A 9,102-nucleotide genomic window follows, 5' to 3' on the forward strand; every position below is an offset into this window, starting at 1 on the left:
ACTAAAGCAATTAGCCACAACATCTGTTTTAAACAAGAAAAATTAAAGTGAATTATGCTAATTTCATTGCTGAAAGCCAATAGTAATATGGAAATTTGCTGGTTTTCATTATATGAAAGTATTTTAATGCTATTAGCAGACTCAGTGGAATTCACTCTAAGCACATGGGACTCTAATACTCAATTTAGACTCAGGAGAGTCATTGGAAATCGCTCTTCTGGAGCAATGAAAATGAGAATTAGCCTTTCTACCCCCTAGCATTCCCTCTATAGGTCGGATTCACACCTGCTAAAGATGTATTTTATTTGATTAATACAGAGCATTCTGGGTAAACGTAAAAAGGTTATTCATACATGAATGTTTGTGATTGCTTTATCTGAATCCCAGCTATTTTCAATCTCCCAAGAGTCGTTGCACAGGTAACACTGCAGGGAACTATTGTAAATACACTCTAGCAAAAGAGAATCATTTAGAGCTCTGCTATGTTGTAAGTATTATAACATCCAAAAAATGGCTTAAACAATAAAGAATATATATTGAATTGCTTCATTGGAAAGCTGTTTGGTTTTGACAAGGGTTGGTTTCAAGCAAGGGCTGACCAAGTGGCTCTGCCAACATCATTCAGAACTTATTTTCTCTTTCTTTGTCCTATTTCCAAGTCAACTTCAGCATCAAAGGCATCTTTGGTTCCCCTGAAGCTCCAACCTTTTCCTTTACAATATCCAGATCCAGACCTCATGTCCTCATACAAACCATCCAGAAGAAAAGAGAAACTCTATTCTAAAGGTTTCTAGGACCAAAGGTTCCTCTTTCCCAAAAGTCCAAAAGGTTCAACATGTGTCATTGATTTTGATGGAGTTATGTATCCATTCCTGAGCCAATTACTATGATATACTGACTGATTTAAACAAACCGAGGCTCGCCCTGAAACACATGGCTGAGAATGGGCAGGGCTGGTTCTCTGAGTCCGTTACAGAAGGAAGAATGAATGATGCACAGAAGAGACAATGGATGTCCACGAAAGTGAGTCCTCACTACTCAGCTCTATGCTGCCTGAGCCAAAGACAGTTAAGTCCTCACTTAACTACTTCAAGTGAAATGACATACAATAAAACCAATGTCATAGTAGGCTTATTGACATAAACATGTATTCTCATCAATGTTACAACAAAATGACATGGGATAAAACATGTCATTCCAGGACCTACTGCATGCCTTTGAAGACAATCACAGTCATTGTACACCCAGAGTGGAGCACGACCACATGATTATGCTAATGGAATAACAGATGAAAATAATATTTTTGAAGTGAGATATATTAGTAAATATACTTCTTTTCTACATTCACTATTAAACATACTTTTTTTCTTTAAGGGACAAGCTGGAGAGGTTAGGGAACTTACTTAAGGTGAAAAGGCTTTGGTGAGACCACAACTCCATTTCAGCTATCCTGACTCTCACTTAGTCTAGTTTTTTCCCTAAATGGTTTTGCCCATTATTATTTAATTTTAACTTATTCTCTAAGCTTTAATGAGATTAATTCTAGTTATACTCTATAAATAGAAGCCATTTTATATTGAGTCATGGGCAGATAACAACAAGAAATCCAAACTCCCCCCATCGAGAGGTTAGCAGTTTTGAGGGTTAGACAGCCCCTTTAAATTTGGGGATAGTAATTCTGTTCCTTGGAGAGAAAAAAACTTACCAAATGCAATTACAAACAAAAGATCACTAGACTGGCAGTTAGTAGGCCTGTGTTTTTATCCCAACTTTACCTCTAAGCAACGGTGTGACACAGACAGGTTGCTTATTCTCTATGGGTTTTAATTGTGGAATTAAGATAAAAAAATTCTTAAGGGACTTTCTGATTTTGAGATACTTTAATTCTATCAATTTAGCTTTAAGAAATGTGAAAAGGTTATAGTACCTTAATTGTAAAGAAACATGTAGAATCTGAAATTAGATTGTCTAATCTCAAATTAGGAGGCTCTGGCCCTGAGATTCAATGTGTTATTTAGTTTTTATGATTTCCTACTAAAAAATAGAGTTAATCTTTAATTTATCCACTGTGCTTAAAATGAAGGATATATATCAAAGAACCATCTTTTTCACATCGCTGATGCTCATGAAAGGATTGCCAATTAACAGAGCAGCAGCTACTGTAAGGAAGGTGGCCCGATGGGCTATCATTGGAAAGGCACACAGAAGACCTCGAAAGGATATCCCAGAATAAGGGAAGGAGAGTTAATATTCTTTTTGGAAAAGAAGAGGAAAACTGAAGTAAAGAAATATCATGAAATCAGTAAAGGAAAAATATACATATAAACTCTCCTTCTCTGCCCTTCCCTCTGCCCACAAAAAACTCTTGTAAAGCATGGTTGGCATGCATGGTCAGTTTGCAAATGAGGGAAGGGTAGAAGGCAAGGCCTCATGGCCTCTTTTCTCCTCTGATGTAACTCCCATTGTCTAACTCCCAACTCTGTACCAACAGTGTAGGGCAACATGCAATGAAGTGGCAACAGCACTCTTGACTGGATCCATGGGTCAGCTCTACGTTTGAAATAGAGTGGGCTTCAGAAACATTTGCTTATCAATCCCAGAGCATTATAAGGAATATGTGCTAGAGGTCGACTAAGTATTTAAATTTACACAATCAGAATTTCCAGTTACAGAGTGTGAAAGTAAGTTACGTTGAAAGTTCTAAGAATTTGATTAGTCTTGTAAGAGACAGGTCTTACATGCCTGAACCCCCAATGTGAATTCATTGTAGCCTAATATGTGGTAATAGATCTAAAAAAAAGAAGGGAAAATGGATAACAGTAGCAAAGTGGCTTATTTAGAAAAGTAGGTAAATGAGATTTAAAGAAGCTAAACTATTCAGTCTCTGTATTCAACTAGAGAAGGAGAGATCTGGAGATATCTAGAGCTAGAGCTACTAACCTCTTTACAAAGCCTTTTCCCTCCATGGTTTTCCCAATGTTGTGGCTTTCCCAAGGTGTAGATTAATAATAATATCCCTACACCAAACCATTTCATTTCCCTCATTGATTTCATGCTACAAAGAAAAGTCTGATTACTAATTTCCTTTTTTGAACTTTTCTCGAGCATTCTATCACTAAAAAATATTATCTCCAGGTATAAATTAATATATTTGATCAGCTGCATTATATATAAATCTTTCAAAACTCTGATTAGTGTATCAATTTCACAAGAGATTGATCATCTAATAATAGAGTTGTGCTAATAAAATCTTGTCTCTGGAATGCAAGTCTGAGGCACTGTCCTTTAACTGTACGAACAACATCTAGAGCTGATGTCTCTAGCAGATAAATCTGCATACTTCACCTAAACATTAATCCCCACTATATCCAAACTGGTGTGATGCGCTGTTTGTTTTCTGCACTTCTGGGGTTATTAAGCAAATGCCTAAATAATTATAATGTTATGCCATGCAAAATATGTCAAACGCATATTTACTATAAAGCTTGGAGTTAGAATTATTATTATTTTTAATTTTAATGCTATTTTTTTCAGCTTTGATCTTTTGGAGTGTTATAATAGTTAATAATAATAGTTTCATATTTTCTTTATGTTATTTAAAAAACTAGATATAAAGTTTATAGGTTAGTATATTCAAGAGCCTCTAAGTTTCTAAGAGAACAAATTAAATTTGCTCAACATTTAAATTAGCGAATCCTTAATCCTGAAGTTGGATCGCTTGCTCTACGTGTGCACGCATTATTTTGACAACTTTAAGACAAGTAAAATACATTGAAAAAGCTCAAAGGAGGATGTGTCTCAGTTGCTCAATCAGAAAAAGTGCACCTGACGACAAGATGTTCTACCTTCCTTTAAAGAGAGTCACCACTTGTCCTGAACAGACTCCTCTTGCTTTCCAAGACACAGGGTGGATGGTGTTTAATGTATCCACGTTAAATGGCATTTAGAACCCTGTTAGAATATTTATTTAATTCTTCAAAACAGGAGATCTCTTTAATACGATTTAATACTATGCTTCAAAAAAGAAAAATATTTAACTCCATCCTATAGAAAATCAAGAAGTATTTGAGTCCTGAAAAGTGCTTCCCTTTTTTAGAACTATGTCTCTTTTTAAAAATAACATGTAGGCTTGGAGCTTCCTTTCTTTTTCCAATATTTAACGTTATTTTTCTTTAAGAGTACCCACCGATTCACCCTATGACATATTAAAGTGCATTTGCCCCTGAAAGAAATGAAGCTGTTCATAAATAGGTACTTCTTTAAAATATTTGTGAGGATTTCTGAAAATGTGGCTTAACATCAATATCTGAATAAAGATTGTGGCTATGTTTGAGGTAGAATAATTTCATTATTATTCCTAACATGGAAAACAACCAAGTTTGTTTGATTTTTTTCAAAAGTCACACAAGCCAGCCATCCCACCTTTATCTTATTCATCACCAAGTAGACAGCAGCAGCAGGAGATTTCTGGCAGTGACATATGCCAAAGAAGGATGGTGGGGGGATCTCGAAATGAAACATTTTTTAGATGCTGGTCATTCTAGATGTCAAAACTATCACCCAATTTCATCTTATGCAGTTTCCTTCAAAATTATCTTAAATGCATCCAAAGGATCTAGATGATGAGCAATATATAAAATTTATAAATCTGCTTTTAGCAATTCCAAACCTAGTTTCAAAAGTGGTCAATGTTCTCCACTCTCCACCCCATTCCAATAAACTCAACAGACAGCTCTTTGATGTTCTAACAATCCCATTACCAAGTCAAAGAGGAAAAATATTTAAAAGAATATTTTTGATTAATAATAAACTGGTAAGTTTCCTGACTTTACAAGGATTTTTCATTTTAGTAACTCCAGAAATATGTACTGTGCCTACGAAAGGGCATTACTAAGGTAAAGTATCTTTCAAGCTAAATTAGTCAGACAAATCTCCTGAAGTTTTATACAAATTCTAGCCACATTAAGATCTCACTAATCTTCAATGACATTTCTTATTTTAATCCTCAACAAGAATATTTTCCCACTGATTTTTGGAGAGAGTGGAAGAGAGAGTGAAAGACAGAGAGAAATATCCATGTGAGAGAAGCACATCGATTGGTTGCCTCCTGCTAGCCCCCTCCTCACCCCCCCGCCCCCCACCACCACCACCAGGGCCAGGGATGGGGCCTGCAACCAAGGTACATGCCCCTGACTGGAATTGAACTTGAGACCCTTTGGTCCACAGGCTGAATGCTCTATCCACTGAGACAAACTGGCTAGGGCTTCAATAACATTTCAAAATCAGTTCCAGTGAAGTACAAAGAGGCTATAAATGAACGTGTGCTTGAATTTATTATTCTCTTCCTCTCAGTCAATCTTGACATTCCACTGCCTTTAATAGTTTGTTTTGCTTGGTTTTGGTTTGTTTCTATGCCCCCTACTACCTATTCTGTAGGTAAAAGATGAACGTATGAGACTGGAGGTAGCAAAGCTCATTTTCTACGAAGTTAAGGAGACCTGAGGACTGTCAACAGATTAAAAAGACAAGAGGATTACAGGCTCTGGCATTCTATCTCAAATTCCCTTTTAACACAACAACATTTTTATTTTCACCCAATATCCTTGTGTCTGCTTAATCATTTTCTTAAAATACTTTGAAGTAAGGTCCCAGCATCTGATCTTTCAGGCAATTTAACTTAGAACAGCAGCTGCTATATTTAACTGTAAAATAAAGCCTGAATAAGCTGTTAATTATTATATTTCTCTTGCCCATGTAAGTTTCCAATAGTGCTGCTTTTTCATGAAGAAAAAGATGAAACAGGTCAAACAAAACTAATACACAGACATGTGCTGGGAGTGTATATGGAGAGCAATAGATCCTGTGAGGCAGTGAAATGTCATCTTAATTCATGTTATGTATTCAGTTAAACAGCTGTCATATCTCTGGTGTTTCTGTCACTTCGTTAAGAGAGTCATTTTCAAACATTCCAGCTTAGTGGGCAGTGAGCAACATTAGCAAGTATCAACAGCCCCGCTGTCTGAAAGTGGACAATAGCAATGTCCACAGGACAGCTGGGTTGTCCCCCATGAGCCATAAAAGTGCACCAAAGTGACCCTGTACCCTGTTTAGAAAAAGAGGCAAAAGTTTTTATCCGTCAAGCAGCAAGTATCCTTATGGGTTTGAGTCCTTTCCTCATTCAGAAACTAGAGGTTACGTTTCGTAGGTCCCTGTTAGTTCCAAATGATCTCCTTCCAATCAATCCACAGTTACATACTGAGAGCAAGACCCCAGCGGCTCTTAAGCCTTAGCCACATCCTGTGGTGCAAAGAGCAGCGTTGGCTACAGTTGGCTTGGCTGTCTCATTTTATTCAATCAAACCTCCTCTTACCTCGACTTCCTTGTTCTTCTCTTTGTTTCTGCCCATGGAACTTCTCCCATTGCTGGCAGTCTCCCGTGCTGGGATTATGGAAATCTGGTGGAGGGGCATATTGGCAGGGCTGCAGGTTGCCAGTCCCTGATTGGATGCCTTATCTCTTCACTCGCCCTGAGTAGCCCACCTGCACAATTGTTCATATCCTTGCTTTGCCAAGCTCAGCTCTAAACAAAAAGGGGAAAAATAGTGTTTGAGACACTAGTGCAGCAGAAGCCAGGGTCTCTGGCTAAAACATCAAACACACTGTTAGGGACTCTACTGGTAAGGGAAATGCAAGGGCAAGTAATCCAGGGGAGGTTGTCTCTCAGAAGGATGATTTACTGCAAGTCATAACTGCACTGCTTTGTCACTGGAGCACCTCCTCTCCCCTAAGAGCATTGTGGGAGACAACTCAATTTCGATGGTACCTAATAACTGTCATGGAAACCAAGGAAACCTAGGTCTCACAGGCCCTTATTAGCAACTGCTTCCTCTAATGGCACAGGCTCCCACATTTGCAGAGGCTACCACTTCTGCTTTTGTTTCTCCAGATTCCTCGGGGGTCCACTAAGCACCCAGAGACACTGCATCCCTCTGACTAAGTAAATAAGCAGAAGGCTGAAAAGCTTAGTGTCCTATTTGGAGCCAAATCTCTTCCTTGAAAAGCATGAGAAGCTGGCTGTGTCCTTCAAGCTTCTGTGATCATTTGTTTAGGTCAAAGAGCCTGCCTTGAAGTGAAGAGCATCCAAATAAGTGCCATAAAATGAGTAGGGGTGTGCGTGTGTGTGTGTGTGTGTGTGTGTGTGTGGGAGAGAGAGAGAGAGAGAGAGAGAGAGAGAGAGAGAGAGAGAGAGAGAGAGAGAGAGAGAGAGAGAGAATGAATTGGGAGCAAGTGCAAAGGTCTTTTTGGATGATGGTGAAAAAGAGTTAACATTCCCTTCACCTCCCTTAATAAGCCACCAGGAGTCAAAAGGCATCATTCTGAGAACAGAGCACCACACTACACATTTCTGCTTTATTGCAATTCCTGTGCTCCCGGAAATATATTTATTAGAATCAGTAGTAGCCTCTCCTTGCTTTTCCAAGAAGGAAACAGACTGCTAAGGACTTGATTGTCCTCTTAATAAGTATACAATTTGAAAAAAAAAAGATTGATCCAAATGTCTGCCCTTTATATTTAAACAATCTAATCTCTCAGTACAGTGAGTTCTAAAAGTACATTTTTTTAAAAAATCACTTTTGCTCTGTGATCTTTTCTTCTTTGTTAGGGTATTTGGTATTCTGCTTTTAAAAGAACTGAATTTTCTTTCTCATTTTGTATACATGCACTTTATATTTTCTGGACATTGTAAACAGATCAGATCTCACTATCTTTTGTGTTTCTTTACTCCAAAAGAAGCAAAATTTAGAAAATCTGTTGTTTTATATACCTTCAGGCACTGGTGGTAATTCTAATTTGTCCCTAAACTTCCAAGTAGTTTCCAGCTGTACTTCGTCTTTAACCACCTTTGCATTCCACAGCAAAGAGGGTCATTTTCTATAAGACACTCCAATTTTTTTTAAAACTCAAGATAGTAATAAATGAAAAGGATAGGTACTCCCATTGGTCATTAAGACAAAAATAATCATGTAAAGGTTCAAAAAAATCCTTACGTTAAATATTTGGTGAAATAAATACTTCTATGTACTTTCAAGTTTGGTTTGCCGCCCTACCATCCATTAGGCCCACCTGCAGAGATTTTATAACACAGATAGGTACCTGCGACTCACTTTACCATAGATTCAGATTCAGTAGGCTGCAGTGGGAAGCTGAGCTGGACATTTCTTTAAAATATCATTAATTCTGATACAAACCAATTTGGGGAATCACTGCAGTATGTCAATAAAATAACCTTAGAGCAGCAATAAGCAAATTAAAGTTTGTCTAGTAACAATTTTCTTGCTTAGAAATAAAAAAACAACAACAATAAAACAGAGTTAAGTAGCCCTAAACCTGGCATTTGCTCATCATTGTTAGGTCTGGTCTGATCAAATAATTGAATTGATATCCATTCTCCTGACCTTTATAGATTATTTCTCAACCAACATTCCCTTTCGCTTAAACCACATCCATTTGCTAACTTTCTCCTCCTTACCTACCCAGGATCCTGATCTGCCCAGAGAAGTCCCTGCAGAAAAAGTCCACCTACCTCTGACTCCATGGTCACTGGGTGCTGGCACCATTTTGGGGCTCAGCCCATCTGGTTTCCAGATGACCTAATAAATTTATAATTCTTTACCACTTTCGGCCTCTTGCATACCTCCTTTGGTGACCCTAACAATCATCACCCCTAGTTTACAAAATGTGTGAAACACAGAAGCTTTAATGAAGTGACTAAAAGCCAAACTCTTCCAAAAATGTCATATCCAAAGTTAAGTTGATAATGCCTAAAAATCACTTCTGTGATGTATAATTGTGAGGTGGTCATTTCCTTACTTTAAAAATAATCCTTAATCCCTGTATCTAGAAGGACTGTCTTAATTAAGGAAAGGTTGAACATAGAAGTCTGTAAATTCAATAGTGTGTGACAACTATTAAAATGTAAATTATGAATCTGTTTAGAAAAGTACTATCCTCAGTGTTTACATCCATGAAAAGTTCCATGAATGGCTAAGGCAGCTTTCCAGATAATTTAGACTTACTACTTTTGCTTAAAATATTCATTGAA

The 9,102-nt window shown here is 37.5% G+C and overlaps 1 protein-coding gene across 1 annotated transcript in view; it reads right to left on the bottom strand.

Moving 5' to 3' along the window:
- MARCHF1 (membrane associated ring-CH-type finger 1) overlaps positions 1–6,573 on the bottom strand; it is a 369,429-nt gene extending 362,856 nt beyond the window's left edge. Inside the window, 1 exon segment of the mRNA XM_059697760.1 lies at positions 6,371–6,573. The gene's annotated coding sequence lies outside the window, so the exon portion shown is untranslated.
- Positions 6,574–9,102: the final 2,529 nt, after the last annotated feature.

This window comes from Myotis daubentonii, chromosome 5, assembly GCF_963259705.1.
Source record: "Myotis daubentonii chromosome 5, mMyoDau2.1, whole genome shotgun sequence".
Lineage (NCBI taxonomy): Eukaryota > Metazoa > Chordata > Mammalia > Chiroptera > Vespertilionidae > Myotis > Myotis daubentonii.